At 35.3% G+C, this 16,622-nt stretch overlaps 1 non-coding gene across 1 annotated transcript; it reads left to right on the top strand.

Moving 5' to 3' along the window:
- Nucleotides 1–1,553: 1,553 nt before the first annotated feature.
- Nucleotides 1,554–1,616, top strand: LOC111549288. The gene has a single exon (XR_002733675.1). It is a non-coding gene; the product is annotated as a U7 small nuclear RNA (small nuclear RNA).
- The last annotated feature ends 15,006 nt before the right edge of the window (nucleotides 1,617–16,622 follow it).

The following is a 16,622-nucleotide window of genomic DNA, read 5'->3' as shown; positions in this document are numbered from 1 at the left end:
TTTGTATTAGAAACTATAACAGGTGTAATCTATGTTAAAGTATTTGAAGCTATTTTTACCCTGAAAAATAAGAAGTTATTGGGTCTTATTCATCTTAAAAAAAAAAATGATGGGCTTACTAGTTATCAAGCAAAGGCAAAGACTGGTTGATTTTCCAGAAGCCACAGTTGGCTATAATACTATATTGAGAGTGTTTCAGTTTAATCTTGATGGATGATTATCCAATACATCAAAATTTCAGTAATTTGTCTACAGTTGACAATAAGAAAAATATGTATATGTCACATTATTTAGTTTAGCAATCCGCCAAATATGCCATGTAATTATATGATGGAAGAAACAGGGCAAGGTTATGCCGGCCTAACCACTTGCTGGAAGAACTGCTGAACTTACACAACCCTTTAACAGTGAACTGGGTGTTTCAGAAAATAAGTAGGTAGTGTGGAAAACAGAGATAATATGAGACTAGGTGGGAAATGAGTATGAACGGAATCTATTACACTAATGAAAATTCTTTTGGTGTGTTTGTGTGATTTATAATATGTGAAAAGATGGTCACAACGAATTCAGACAAAATCAGTACCATGCAGAATGCTTTACTAAAATGCAGGTTTGTGTCACAAAATAAGTTGGGGGTGATATTGGAAAGTGAGTGTTTCTATTTTAAGAGTAGCTGGTCATAATTTCAGGACTTCTTTTGCTACCTTTGTCCATAGAAATGCAATGACTTCTAGGGCTTACATTTTCCCTGTGCATTTGTATAAAAGTACAAATGTGTGCTGCTATTATTCTGTTATTTATTTTGCCTTTTTGTCACTCCTCCACCTCTTTGGTGTGTCTGAATAGTATCCAGTTCCATTCTACCACTTTCTTCGTACTCTTAATCCAAATGATGTCATAACACAAGTTATTCATACAGAGTTTCTCCAGAAACTCATGCAACAATTCACAGGAATTATCCCATCATTGACAATGAAAAAAACATGAATATATGAACAATGTTAATAATTAGCAGAGACCCAAGTCGTTTTATTTTTATGTATTTATTTTTTTAAGACGGGTCTCACTCTGCTGCTCAGGCTGGAGTAAAGTGATGTGATCATGGCTCACATGATCCCTGCGAGCTCAATCTCTGTGAAGCTGCCTTGACCTCATGGGCTCAAGCAAACCTTTCACCTGAGCCTACTGAGTAGCTGGGACCACAGGTGGGCACCACCATACAAGGTTAATTTTTGCATTTTTATTAGAAATGAATTTTCACCAGGTTGTCCAAGCTGGTCTTCAGTTCCTGGGCTAAAGCAATCCAGCCACTTTGGCCTCCCAAAGTGCTGAGATTATGGGCGTGAGTCACTGTGCCCATGCCCACCCTCATCCCCCAAGTCACTTTAAAATCTAGACTTCATTTCATAAAGATGCAGTCTTAAGAAATATTACACATGCTCAAATGAAATTATTTAAATTCTGTTCTACAGAAAGTGGAATCCAATAAAAGAAATTGAAGGTAATAATATTCACTTGAATGTGTATGTATTTTTCTGAATTTAAAAGAAACAAAGTGTTGCAGCTCTTTTAGAATAGGTCTAGCAGGTCTTCTGGGTTTTTAGCCGGAAACCCTCCCCATGTGGAGAGAGGCTGAGAAACAATCAAAATACAAATTCTAAAACTCCCAACGATTAGAGATTTTTTTTATTACTAGTTCAGTTTTGATGGTATGTGAATGATTATTTCCTTGGGAAAAGCTAGCACTTGAAAACAATATCATCATCTGAAAACTTGCCTTTCCTTGATGCAATAATATGAATTACTAATCAGTAATTCAAACAGTCTGTGGAAAGTTAATTTCAAAACAGAAATGATTTAAAAAATCTATAGTAAAGAGATTCATAGTTTCATCCCCTGAAATCCTGGCAATGTTCCTGGACCTATGCAAAACTTTCAGAACTATTAATAATGTTTAAAAAGTGGTTCTGGAACAAAAAAAGTTTAAATTCTACCCAGAAATACAAAACAGACCTTTTTTCTGTTCATCTTGCTTTTCATATTGTTTTATCTGATGCCAATTTTTGTATTATAAAATCTGTTTCACAGCATTACAGTATTTCTCACCTGTTCTTGTGTTTTAAGTCAAAATTTTATTAACTCCAATTATTGGCACTAGGGTTATCATTTAATGTTCTGTGTATCTTTACTTTCAAAGGTAGTTATAAGAAAGGTAAGAAATTGACAAGCGGGGAAAGGCACTGCAGGAAACTTTCCACTCATTCTTTAAGACACATCCCAAAGGTTATTGCCTATATAAAGTCTTCCCAGACTTCTCCACCCCTTCCAGAATACTAGCTGTATTCTCCTCAGAGTTCCTGTAATCCTCCCCAGGTGTCCTTCCCTTAATACAACGAACTCTGAGAATGGGCTCTTCTTACCTGCAACTGCAATGCATAGGACATTGATCATGACACAGCAAGTCTGTCAATCAATGCTTATTGAATAAGTTTCAACATTTGTTGAAAAAATAAATGAATAAAAAGATCTGCAATGTACTGAGAATCTCTCCATATGCTTACAAAAAGTAGCAACCTAAGTCATCATTAATTAAACACTGAGCCGTCTGGTTAAATATCCAAGTCTAAGTGAATTAGAGAGATTAAAACAAAACAAAACTTATAAACCTGGTAAATACAATTTTCAAGTGAGCACATAGGCATACTTTTGTTATTCTCACATAAAGACATTTGCTTTGTGATCTTTTCTATTTCAAAGGTTTTATATTTGGGGATAATGTAGTTATTGGTTAATACTTTCGGTTGCAAGTAACAGAAACCGTCTGAAACAAGGTTAAGTTAAAAGGAGAAATATATTGTCTCACAAAAGGATGATGGAATAGCTACACTTGGGCCTTAAACCAAATCAGAGTTCTCTCTCGCTTTCTGCATTTTCTATTTGGTTTCCTACTCTATTTCTCCAGATTGTTTTTTCCTTTTTGTACCCACCAGAAGGAGCTCATGTCCATATGGCAATGTTGGTTTATACTCTAATATTTCTATCCCCAGAGATGAAAGATGTTATTTCTCACAAGCTCTAGATATAAAATTCTAGGAAGCATTTGTGCAGTCTAGCTTGAGTTCTGTGTCTACTTCTGAATCAGTCAGAGACAGTTGTTTCACCCTTGATTACATGCACACTTTTGAAATCAGGGGCAAAATTTGCTGATATAAAAAGAAGCAGCACATACTAGAGAGATACAGATGATGGTAAATATGAGGAGAGGAGTCATATTTTTCCTTTATAATATTTGTAAAGAACCTCTCAATAATTCCAACCTATGGTTCAACATATGCAAATTCATAAATATGATTCATTACATAAACAAAACTAAAACCAAAAACCATATGATCATCTCAATAGACACAGAATATGCTTTCAATAAAATTCAGCAACCCTTCATGTTACAAACCTTCAGCAAACTAGGAGCCAAAGGAGCATACCTCAAAATAACAAGAGCTATCTATGACAACCCCACAGTCAACATCACACTTAACAGGCAAAAGCTAGAAGAATCCCCCTTGAAAATCAGAATAAGACTAGGATGCCCACACTCACCACTCCTATTCAACATAATACTGGAAATCTTAGCCAGAGCAACCAGGCAACAGAAAGAAATAAAAGGCATCCAAATAGGAAGGAAGTCAAACTATCTCTCTCTGCAGATGATGTGATTCTATAACTCGAAATCCCCATAGCCTCTGCCCAAAGGCTCTTAGATCTGATAAGCAACTTAATCAAAATTTCAGGATGCAAAATCAGTATACAAAAATCAGTAGCATATCTCTACACCAATAATATCCAAGCTGAGAATCAAATAAAGAACACAATACTATTAGTAAATAGCCACAAAAAGAATAAAATACCTAGGAATACAGTTAACCAGGGAGGTGAAAGATCTCTACAACGAGAATTATAAAACACTGCTCAAAGTAATCAGAGATGACACAAGCAAATGAAAAAAGCATTCCATGCTCATAGATAGGAAGAATCAATATTGTTAAAATGCCACACTGCCCAAAGCAATTTACAGGTTCAACGCTATTCCTATCAAACTACCAATGACATTTTTCACAAAATTAGAAGAAACTAGTCTGAAATTTATATGGAAGCAAAAAAGGGCTCAAATAGCCAAAGCAAGTCTAAGTAAAAAGAAAAATACTGGAGATATCACACTACACAACCTCAAACTATACTACTAGGCTGCAGAAACCAAAATAGGATGGTATTGGTACAAAAACAGATGCATAGACCAATTAAACAGGGTTGAGAACTCAGAAATAATGCTATACACTTTTAATCATCTGATCTACAACAAAGTCAACAATAACAAGCAATGAGGAAAGTACTCCCTATTTAATAAATGGTGCTGGGATAACTAGCTAGCCATAGGCAGAATATTGAAACCGGACTCCTTCCTTTCACCATATACAAAAATCAACTCAAGGTTGGTTAAAGACTTAAATGTAAAACCTAAAATTATAGAAATCCTGGAAGATAACCTAGGAAATACATTTGGGGTATTGGAACTGGCAAAGATTTCATGACAAAGACTCCAAAAACAATTGCAACAAAAACAAAAATTGACAACGGGACCTAATTAAACTGAAGAGTTTCTGCACAGCAAAAGAAACTATCAACAGAATAAACATACAGCTTACAGATGGGAGAAAATATTTTCAAACTATGCATATAACAAAGGTTCAATTTCCAGAATCTATGAAGAACTTAAATTAACATGCAAAAAAAACAAACAACTCATTAGAAAATGGGCAAAGGATATGAACAGACACTTCTCAAAAGGAGACATACACGCATCCAACAAGCATATGAAAAAATGCAACTGGGCAAGGTGGCTCACACCTGTAATCCCAGAACTTTGGGAGGCCAAGGCATGTGGATCACGAGGTCAAGAGATTGAGACCATCCTGGCCAACATGGTGAAACCCCATCTTTACTAAAAATACAAAAACTGGCTGGACGTGGTGGTGTGTTCCTGTAGTCCCAGCTACTCGGGAGGCTAAGGCAGGAGAATCACTTGAACCCTAGAGGTGGAGGATGCAGTGAGCCAAAGTTGCGCCACTGCGCTCCAGCCTGGTGACAGAGAGAGACTCTGTCTCGCCCCCCACAAAAAAAAAAAAAAAAAAAAAAAAAAAAAAAAAAAAAAAAAAAAAAAAGCTCAACTTCACTAATCATTAGAGAAATGCAAAAACTACAATGACATACCATCTTATACCAGTCAGAATGGCTAATATTAAAAAGTCAAAAAATAGTAGATGCTAGTTAGGTTGCAGAGAAAAGGAAATGCTTTTATGCTGCTCTTTGGAATGTAAATTAGTTCAGCCACTATGAAAAGCAGTTTGGATATTTCTGATAGAACTTAAAACAGAACTATCATTCGACCCAGCAATTTCATTACTGGGTAAATACCCAAAGGAATATAAATCGTTCTACCATAAAAATGCATGCACGTGTATGTTAATTGTAGCACTATTCAAACTATTCACAATAGCAAAGACATATAATCAACCTAGATGCCAATCAATGGTGTACTGCATAAAGAAAATGTGGTACATATACACCATGGAATACTATGCAGCCGTAAAAATGAATGAAATCATGTCCTTTGAAGTAACATGAATGGAGCTGGAGGTCATTATCCTACGTGAATTAACCCAGGAATGGAAAGCCAAATACCATGTGTGCTCACTTATAAGGGAAAGATAAACATTGAGTACACATGGACACAAAGAAGGGAACAATAGACACCAGGGCCTACTTAAGGGTGGAGGGTGGGAGGAGACTAAGGACTGAGAAATTACCTATTGGGTACTATGCTCATTATCTGGGCTACAAAATAATCTATACACCAAACCACTGTGACACACAATTTACTCATGTAACAAACCCATACATGTACCCCCTAAACTTAAATTTAAATTTGGAAAAAAAATTCTAACCTAGTTAAAAAGAATTTGTTCAGTTCTTAACCAAGACGGCTAGTCAGTTCAACATACCAGTAGAGGACAACCATGGTGTACAGACGGTTTCAAATGGAGATTGGTAAAGAAATAGCTCATGGAACAGAGGCACATAGAAAAGTACAAAGCTGAGTCACAAGAGGTAGGAAGCAGGGATCCTTTGCAGTCAAGGGTTCCTGTTCACAGGGAATGGTGATGTTTCCGGGATGCTGACTACGATAATCTCAGATACTAAGGCTATATGATAGGGAATATGGGCTGCCCAAAATATTGCTCACTAAAGGGTATCAAATAATTGATTTCTATACCATGTACTCTGAACTTGACCTGGTTTGTGACATAATGAAATCTTGTAATATAGAGAGAGGAAAAAAGTAAGTTATCAGCAAAAATGTTCTCAAGGCTTTGCCAAACTGATTGCTGTCACCGACAATAAGCAATAGGACCAAACTTTGAAACTAGATATACATAAAGATAAATATAGTATGTATTTAAGTATTTTGAACTAAATTTTCTGAATTTCAACTTTTCCAAAGTTTATGTTCTTTAAGAATAACCCAGTTTTTTTTTTAGACTCCAAGTCAGAATAGTATTTTATTTTGCAGAGCTGGCAGAATAGAGTGTACTAAGACTTTTCTACTTATTTTTAGTCAACTTCTGGAATAGTTCCTTCACATTTAAAAAGTCAGCTTTACTGTAGCTATCATACTGTGAAATCTTTTACTAAATCTTCCTACTTAACAGATTTCCTTAGTATTCTATTAGTAGGAATGATAAAATCTAAGCATAATTACATTCATTTTGGATTCTTTGCACAAAAGTGTTGACTGGTATATGGATAGTATTTAAAGCTAACAATTTCCTATGAAGAAAAGGTTGTTTTAAGAGAAATAAGAAATCCTATGTAGCTCTTGTATGACCTTTAAGAATCCACTTGAACATACAATCGATGTTATCAAAACCCAGGCATTAGAATGGTTGATCCCTTGTAATACCTCATTTACTTTTTCCTGTTTGCAATATTTAAAAAGTAAGCATAGGTCAGAAATAAACTAATTCTACTATCTCTAATATCTATGTTAATAGGATCTTAAGGAGATAATGCCATAACTTATATAAAGTTCTCTAATATTGGAAACACAAATTCACTTCAAATTGGCATCTTGTGTAAAAAAGACACTGACTTTCAGGTGAGTAGCTTTCCTTGCAACTCTGGCATCTATAGTTGGATTTACTTCTGTGGACAACATTTGTTCATTCATGACTTCATTCAACAAATATTCCCCACACAATTAGTAATTCCACAGAGTACATTATTCAAACCCCAAGGGCAACCCACTCCATAATCTGTAATTTTCTTCTAAGACCTCAAAGCCATTGATTCGGTCATGATATTGATCTATTAACAACGAGTTTTTCATTTGTAAGTATGAAAAATGACCAGATAGCACTGCTGGCCATGTTTGACCAATTTGTATAACTGGGATGGTAGTAATTTAGTTCACTTTAATGTTATAAAAAGAAAACAGAATGTGTTCAAAGACTTGTAGTCATGAAGCGAGTAGCTCACGATATCTGACATGAAGATAGGCTTTCTATATCCAAGATCACTCTTTCTGAAAACAGGCTGAATCACATCAAACAGAGAAAAGAGTAAACCTTTGGGTCCAGTACCATGTCACATTGTTTCTTTCCAGTTCATAAACTCCAAAGGACTCAGATAAATCAGGAGAACAGTTAAACTCATCATTTCTTCATTAACTCAAATTCCAAGGTGAAATAGCTAGTCTAAGTACAGCACTGTTTAAAGGAAATATTTTTGTGAATTCCAACGAAGCTCTTGAAGACTACTGTCTTTGGGTCATTTGCTTTTTCTGTTTATTTGAATTTCAACATCTACAGACACTCCTGGCAAAATAGGCTATTTTCTTTTGAATTCTTAACTATGTCACTGATTAATTATTAAGATAGAATTACTTCTGAGGTTAAAACAGACCCTTGAGATTTGGTGATTCACTGCATTCACTTCCTCTAAAATTCTACTAGTTCATGCTTGTGAAATTTCCTTAACTTGACCTGAGTTACTTGATATGGAAAATAAACTACACTAATCAAATTATTTAAGCATCTCACTATTTCCCTATTTGGGCAACCTGGAAATCATGTCAGTTGACTTATTGAGGACTCTAGTACTGTGATTGGCAGAAGACCTAAGGAATTTAAACAGAACAAAATAAAGTGGAAAAGGCATATCAAATTAAAACTCAAAACAAATAAAAATACTGGTGATTCTAAAACATCCCTCCACTAAACACATTTGATATTTCAGGCTTGTATTTTACTTTTTCCACATGGATGAGAAATATGAAAATGAAATTTGCTACTTTTTCTTAATGTGCTTATTCTAATACAAGCTTTGTAATACTAATGAGAAGCAGAATTTCAGGACTGGTGTCTTCTAGTTCACTTGTAGTGGCATCATTTCTCACCACAAATCCTTTTTGAGGGAGGATAATATTAACAAGTCATTTAATAAAGCACTTGCAATCCCCATGCAATTGACAATTGTGAGACACTAGAGCAGCAGCTGATCTACTGATACTAAATAACTCCTTTAAATATGAAAAAGATATTATTTATTTTTTCTTACATCAAAAATGAAATCTAATCTAACTCCAAATATTTTAATGTGCCTTATAAAGATCTTTTCCTCAACAAATCTTATCTGTACTCTTCTTGAAATAAATTGAAATCTTTTTCAAATATTTACAATGTATCAAATAAATCACTTGCCATTCCATCTATACCTAAAAGGCTGCGGTTTTATCATTTTATTTTTTCTGAGCATTCTATAAAACATATTATGTATCTGAACGACCATAAAATACTATTCTTGCAACATTGCCAATTTCAAAATACCCTGTTGAATAGTTTATCATTGGTGTTCTCCATTTCCTTTCTTGATCCTCTTTGAGAATCAGCCAAGCAAATGCTAGCTAAATTTATTTGCACTTATGTGTCTTACCCTGAACATTTCTTACTGAAAGGAAATCACAGGGCCAGAATGAATAAAACCCATTTTTTGGCTGAGGCTCTAATAGCATGGGGTAATATTAGATGAAAAATAGAGACTGAGGGAATGTAAACATTAATTTATTTATTTCAACTGACTTTCTTCCTATTAAGGTGCCTTCTGTTAGATAGTTTTCCTCCTACTTACTAAATAGTTAAGCCCTGACATCATAAAGAAAATTGCAATTCACATCACTAAGGCTAATGTCACCCAAAGATAACTTGCTATTTTAAATAATATGGAAACTGCATTGGGATGACAGATAAGTATAACAATCCCTTTTATTTTTAACTGCTTTTGATGTGTTCCAGACTTCGAATATTCAGACAGAGGAATAATGGAAAAGTTATTTTTCCCCTTAAATCACACCTCCACACCCCAAACTACTATTCCTCCACCCTCACCCCTATAATTTTTGAACAAAATTGATGGATCAAACTCTCCTTTCCTTGCCTGGAGAACAGTCCTGGACTGAGCTTCAGAAGATCTCAGATCACTGACATTCTTCCTAGAAGAGTACTCCAAGATATATTTCTAAGTAATATTCCTTCTCTTGTTGGGGGAAATTAGAGAAGATTTCTACCTGGTGCCATATCAACTCAAGGATAGAGTCAAATACCGAGAGGCTCTGTCATTTGTCTTTGGATCTCCTTCTGTTGAGTATTTATGCTGAGGCTCCACAGTAGGATCACATTTCTGTCACAGACCAGCAGTGGGAAACCAGGACTAGACCTACAGCTCATACTTTCCAGCATGTTGTAACATCCTTTTAAATATTCAGCATTATTCCCCCCCAAAAAAATCTTAGTCAGGATTTCGAAATAACATCATTGTTCAATACAAAATGTACATATATTATTCTTCCAATGAATCTTTGTACAGGGCAAAAAGAAGCAATGGTCCACAATAGCCATTATTGACTGTTTAAAGAACTTACATTAGCTATTTTAGGGTAGACATATTAGAAATATATAATCTTGGTTTTTCTTCTTAGAATGTTTTGATTTTTCCTCATTCTGGAAGGGTATTTTCTCCAGATGTAGAAGTCTTAGCTGACAATGTTTCTCTTTTTGTATTTGAAAGATGTTGTGCCACTTCCTTTTGGCCTCCATGGTTTTAAATGAGAAATCTGTTGTCTTTTGTTCTTTAATAGGTAACGTGTTGTTTCTCTCTGGGTACTTTCAAGGTTTTTCTTTGTTTTTACATTTTGCAAATTTAATTATGACATATCTTGGCATAAATTTGTCTAATTTTATGCTATTTGAAGTTAGCTAAATTTTCTGAAGTGTAAATTTATGTTTTTTACCAAATTTGAGAACTTTTCAGTCATCATTTCATGTAATACTTTTTCAATAATGTTCTTTTTTTAAAATCTCCTTCTGGGCCTTTGATAATATGCATACTAGATCTTTTGGTACTGTTTCACACGTTCTTGATATTCTGTTAATTTTTTCTCAGTCTATTTTCTCTCTATTGTTACGAGTGGAAAAATTCTATAGATCTGTTTTCAATTTCACTGTTTCGATCCGTCATCTCCATTCTATGATTAAGCCCATCCATCAGGTTGTATTATTATTATATTTTTTAGTTCTATAATTTCCATTTGGTTCTTTTTGTATAATTGCTGCTTCTCCACTCAGACTTTTTGTTTCTTAAATTTGTGTCAGGGAATTTGTCATTGTTACATAAAATATTTTTGTAATTACTGCTTTAAAATTCTTGTCACTTAATTCCAACATCTGATTGACTTGGGTACTGGTGTCTGTTCATTGTCTTTTCTCACTCAAGTTGGAATTTTCCTGTGAGTTTCTTACTGTATACTGAACATTTTGGGTATTAGATTATGTAACTACAGATTCTATTCAGTCTTTTATTCAAGGCAATTGCCCTGTTGATGTGTAGTGTGAGTGTGAGAGTCAGATATACTTAGCTTTACCCCTTTGTTGCTGCAGAAGTGGGTTAGAAATTTAGCTCACCACTAGTTTCTGATCACACCAGTGGGAAGTGGAGTGCTAACTGATCCTGTGTCCCACCACCTTCTTCTGCCTCATTGATACTTGATGGAGATGGAGGCTCAGCTTCCCACCATGCCCTTCTGACACCATGGTGGGGGAAAATGGAGTAGCAAGGCATTGTACCTCCTCATTCGGTCTTGTTGCTGCTGGATACGCATAGGTGTTCAGCTCTCTCCTGCATCTGCTGACACCAGGAATGTTAACTAGTCCTGACTTGCAACACATTTTCCAGTCTTCATGTTGAGTGGGGGTAGAGGTTCAGGTGCCTGCATAGAAAGACTCGTATCACCCAATGGAGGAAAGAGTGTATCACTGCTTGTTTTCACAGGGTGGAGGGGTAAGGTGGAAGATTACTTCCTTGCTCATTCCCACTGGAACCATGAAGACTGAAGGAGGATTTTCTGTTAACGGTTGGATGTAGTTGGGCCAAAAATGTTTTCTGTTGATAGGTCACCTTTTCCTTACATCTTGGTGAGGAGGAATAGAAATCTTGTGTGTTGTTTTGAGTGTCTGCTGGCAGTTTGCAGTTGAAGGCTTCTGCAGTGTTCTATCTAGGATATATAGGAGGCAATTACGAAAACTGAGGTGACTCACCACTGTGCTGCTTCTCAAGTCCTGAGGTCCCTAGGCAGTCTATTGTCTTTCCACTTTTCAGTGTCTTTCTATGCTTGTTTGTTGTAGTATATCTGGAGTTTTTATAATTTTTCAAGAGAGAACATGGGAGGAGTGAGGTCTACTCCATCTTGGCTGGAATCAAAAGTCCCACCACAGATGTTTTTTACATATACACACACAAAAAAATTAGTGAAATCAATTCAATGCTAATAAGAAAACTTCATGTATTCTCATATTTTAATGTAGACCTTATCATGTGTAATTTGGGAACAAAAGGACAAAAATTTTACTAAGAAATTATTTCCTGTGCTATTTTGTAAATTTGTGGGCACACAAATCATTATTTATACCTGAAAAGTCTTTTGCCATTTCCAGCTCAGTGGTTCTTCCATAAATATGTTCTTTGTTTTTGTTGTGAATAAAGCGAGACCATACCATGAAAGAAATATTTCAATTCTTACTATAATTTGCAAATTGTTTTATGATAAAAACAGAGTCTTTAGGTACCTCAGGGACCTGGGACAGGAGCAATGGACCCTGGTGTACAATATATAAGAATAAGTGAGGTGAAGGAGATAGGATAGACTCTTTGAAGTTGAACTGGGATTGGTGGTATTGGTGTGAATTCACAATTTTTATTTATATAGATAGATAGATAGATAATTGGATATAGAAATAGATGCACAGGTGAGTAAATTTATAAGTGTGTATGTGGGTATATGTGTGTGTATGTGTGTGTGTGTGTGGAGGATGCTTCCTAGTTCTATCCTGTATCCTCTGAGAAAGACTAGAAAGCAATGACACTACAGTAGCAATGAGCATACTGAGAAGCCAGATGTTATTTTCTAAATATTATGTCCCCACAAAAGGAACCAGGGAGTCCTGGAGAAACAACTGATCTCAGAATCAGAGCAAAAAAAAATGTACAAGAACCTTGAACACCTTTTTGTGTGGAAAAAAAAATAGGAATTGCTTAAAGAATGATGGGGAAATATCAAGAAACCAGCTTAGGGATGCTTTTATTAGCCAAATCTAGAAAAAAAGTTAGCATTGAAAAAAGTATGATAGTAAAGGATTATAACCAATTGGAAAATAGGAATCTGTAAGTACATGCTGATCTGAGTGAATGAATGAATAAGTGAAGGAAAAATCTCTATCTGAGGGTAGTATGCCAACTAATCAGAAATTATTGATTTTAAAAATGACTGGCTTTGGCTACCTCATGGTAACAACTGATTCAGACAAAAATTATCAAAATATACTCAAACTCTCTTGTGAATGTTTGATAGGGAGTAGAATAATTAAATAGTTACAAAGTATCTTTTCATTAAATACTTATTAAAATATTTGAAATGCAAAAACATCATTAATTATTCTTAAATTGAAGAAATCTGGCAGACACTTGGCTAACCAAGTGGTAAAACCAACATCACATGCGTCTATTGAAATAATATAATGAGAAGAATACAGGATCTTCTGAGGTGCTCCTGCCAAAAAATGCATAACCTGAATCAAGCAAACTCCAAATGAGGAATATTCTACTAAGTAACTCATCTATATGCCTCAAAAAATGTTCAGATCATGAAATTCAGGGAAAAATAAAACCCAGAGGAACTGTTACAATTTAGGAGGTTAAAGGGATGCGACAACTAAATGATTGAATCCTGAACCAGAAGGGAAAGGGCTTATAAATAATATTATTGATGCAATCCACACAATCTGAATGGGGCCTATGAATTGGATGGTATTATTTTATTGGTGTTTATTTCCTCGTGTTTATGATTATACTTTGATTATATAAGAGCATGCTTTTGTGTGTGTGAAAATGTATACTAAAATACTTAGAGGAAATGGGGCATTATATCTCCAATTTTTGTACAATTAAAAAATAAAAAATGTATATATATGCACACACATATGTATGTATAATATATGGAAGGGGAGAGAGGAAGATGGAAGAGATAGAAATGGAAGAGGTACAGAGAGAGGGGGAAATATAGAAAAATTCTTATACCTGGGATATCTGCATGAAGAGTATATGTAGGAGAAAGAAGGTTTTCAGTTTAGCGAAGTGTCTCTTTTGATTTCCAGTACTGATGTTTCAGTTCCAGTCCTTTGGTAATTGAACTTGGAAATGAATAAATTTGGATAGTAAGAGATTTTACATTTGCTAAGATGATAAGATTTCATTAATAATGATTTGACTAAATAATGCTTACTATAGAGGATTTAGGTTTGCATTCCTTTTTGCAAGCTAATGGTAGAAACTATTTTAAATCATTATTGTGATTGGCTCTGGGCACATTGACCCCCTGTGAATTTGACAGAGTCATACAACCTTCTTTGACTAGTGAAATGTGAGCAGAAGTATCATGTTTCCTTTCAGGTGAAAGTTTTAAGAACCAGTGTGCGAGTCATTATTTTTATTTCTCTTACTGACCAAGGAAGCATGTGTCATACTGAAATGAAGTTTCCTTCATCTTGGGACCTTGAGTAAGCTGAATTTAGAGCTTAGCTGACCAATGATTGATATCAAAGTAAATGATAAATTAACTCTGATATTTTGGTGGCTGTTTGTTAAGGTCGTATAACCTAGCTGGTTATAATCACTTGCCTTGACGGATCGTCACTATATGACAGACACCATGCTTAGTGTTTACGTAGATTAGCTCACTGAATATAATCATCCATGAAGTCGGTTTTATTGCCTCCATTTCACACATGAAGAAAGTGAATCTCAGAGAGATTAAGTAACTTGACTAAGGTCACAAAGCTAAGCTGTGGCAGGACTGGAAAAGATATCTTCAAACACAGAATAATATCATAAATTGTGAAACATGCTGTCCACTTGCATATAACCATTGGAATAACAGTGAGAAATAAATCGCATCCAATCATTAGGCTATTTTGAAGGAGCTTTTCTTATCAGCTGTTGGCGTGCTGAGCTTGTGGTGGGGAATGCTAGGGGTCCAGAAGAGTCAGAGATCGCTAAGTGAAAAATAGTTCACTTTTGAGCTTCTCCTATCTGTGTGACCTTGGATGACTTACTTAAACCTCTCAAGTCTCTCTTTCCCATATACAAAATGGGGTGAAAAAATGTCAACCACAACGGACTACTCTGAGACGTAAATTAATTATATTTGAAAAATACTGGTAAATTAGTTCTCTTTTTTTCTTCCCTCAATTGAGGGATTCTATCTCTGTCTCTCTTTCTATATGATAACTGGTTTAGAAACATCCTATGATGCAGACAGTTGGATAATTCACAAACCTCCCAGTTACTTCAAATTAATAAGATCTCAAAAGTTATAAAAAGAACAATTTTCACTAAACATATTTTGTGGAACTTCATACATAAAAGATTACAGGATAAGAAATATACTGCTTTGTGATATATGGAGTAGAATCATAGGCTTTACAATTCCAGTCATATAATTTCCTAATTGTCTGGTTTGAAAATTTGGGCTATTCAGATTACCTCTGCCATGCACACATGAGTAGCCCTCCATTCTCTGGGAGGGTGGTCTTTTCCAGGAACTTTCAGTTGCAAGCTATTACAGGAAAATCTATTCTCTGGCCAGTCCTCTGGTTCCCTATTTCCATTTGAGCATGTTTGTCAGTCAATAAATTCCTGCCTTTTGCATGTCTCTCTATATATCTGGTGTTCTTCATTAAACAATGAAATACCCAAGCATTTTCCACTTTCTTGACTTCAGCTGAAATGTGTTTGGCAAGACATGAACATAACTCAGCCTGCTCTTTATGGTTTAATGGGGAAAAGCCATTCCATGCCAATGTGAATTTCCTCACTGTTCTGTTATGCTCACTGACACCAATGGGTGCTTTCTTCTTAAATAAAATGGAAATATTCTGATATTGCCAGACAATTACTTGATAGTACTTGGCTTTTGTTTATACATTTACCAATGATCCCACTGGAGGCTCCCTAATAGAAGTAGTGTTGGCCAAACTAAAAGAGCCCTTGGAATTCCAATAACATAGGCTGCTTGCTTTTCCCCTTTCTTGTTTATTTTCAGTCTATAGTTTGATTAGGTTAAATTTCCTTTATTTAGACTTCAGCAAGAACAACTGACATAAAGAAAAGTAGGTTCTCTGGAACTTAATTTGAAGAGACAGGGAAGTAAATCACTGACATAAAAATATCAGGTCACATACACAGGCTTATTCATCCTGTGAACCAGATGGCCCTAGTGGAGCACTCCTTAATTCCAGCACTAGGACAAGCATGTGTCCACAGGTCAACTGGCACCTTGGAATTCAGAGGAACTGTGGCGCTGTGATTTTCTGTTTGGCAAACTGTAGTTTCATTGTAAAATTAAGGTTTGGCAGCATGTTTGACATCAGATGGAAATACGTGCATTTAGTCAACTCCACACTTGCACAATACTGTTGAAAGTACTCTGAGTACATGACTTTGAACTTTTTCTGCAAGAACAAGAAGAAACTCAAATCAATGTGGTATGATAACGAGAGCTGTTTTCAAGATTCACTTGGTCCATCATTCGAGATGGCTCAGTATTTGTTCAAAAGTCTTCCAAAACAAGGATGGTTTTTATATTTCTAGGGAGAATAAGTGGAGGAGGTAAAGTTTTTCCCCTTGATTTCATGTACTTTTGTCACTAGGATACAGTCATGTTATCATCCATTTATTTCTCTTCCTACTGCTATGACTTTTATTTAACCACTCAATATTTAATCATCAGTCTCCACCTGGACTAGTATAGTAACATTTTCATAAGTCCCCACACTCCCCTGCATTTAAAATACTGCAGTGAGTTTACTATTCCCTAAGGAACAACTTCAATATCATGTACTCATCTGTTCAAACACTTTAATGGTTTACCACTGCCATCCCAGGAATAGCTGCACCACATAGTA

Source organism: Piliocolobus tephrosceles, chromosome 7 (assembly GCF_002776525.5).
Source record: "Piliocolobus tephrosceles isolate RC106 chromosome 7, ASM277652v3, whole genome shotgun sequence".
In the NCBI taxonomy this organism is placed as follows: domain Eukaryota; kingdom Metazoa; phylum Chordata; class Mammalia; order Primates; family Cercopithecidae; genus Piliocolobus; species Piliocolobus tephrosceles.
The sequence above is the reverse complement of the archived record's forward strand: the minus strand, read 5'-3'. Positions and strand labels throughout refer to the sequence as shown.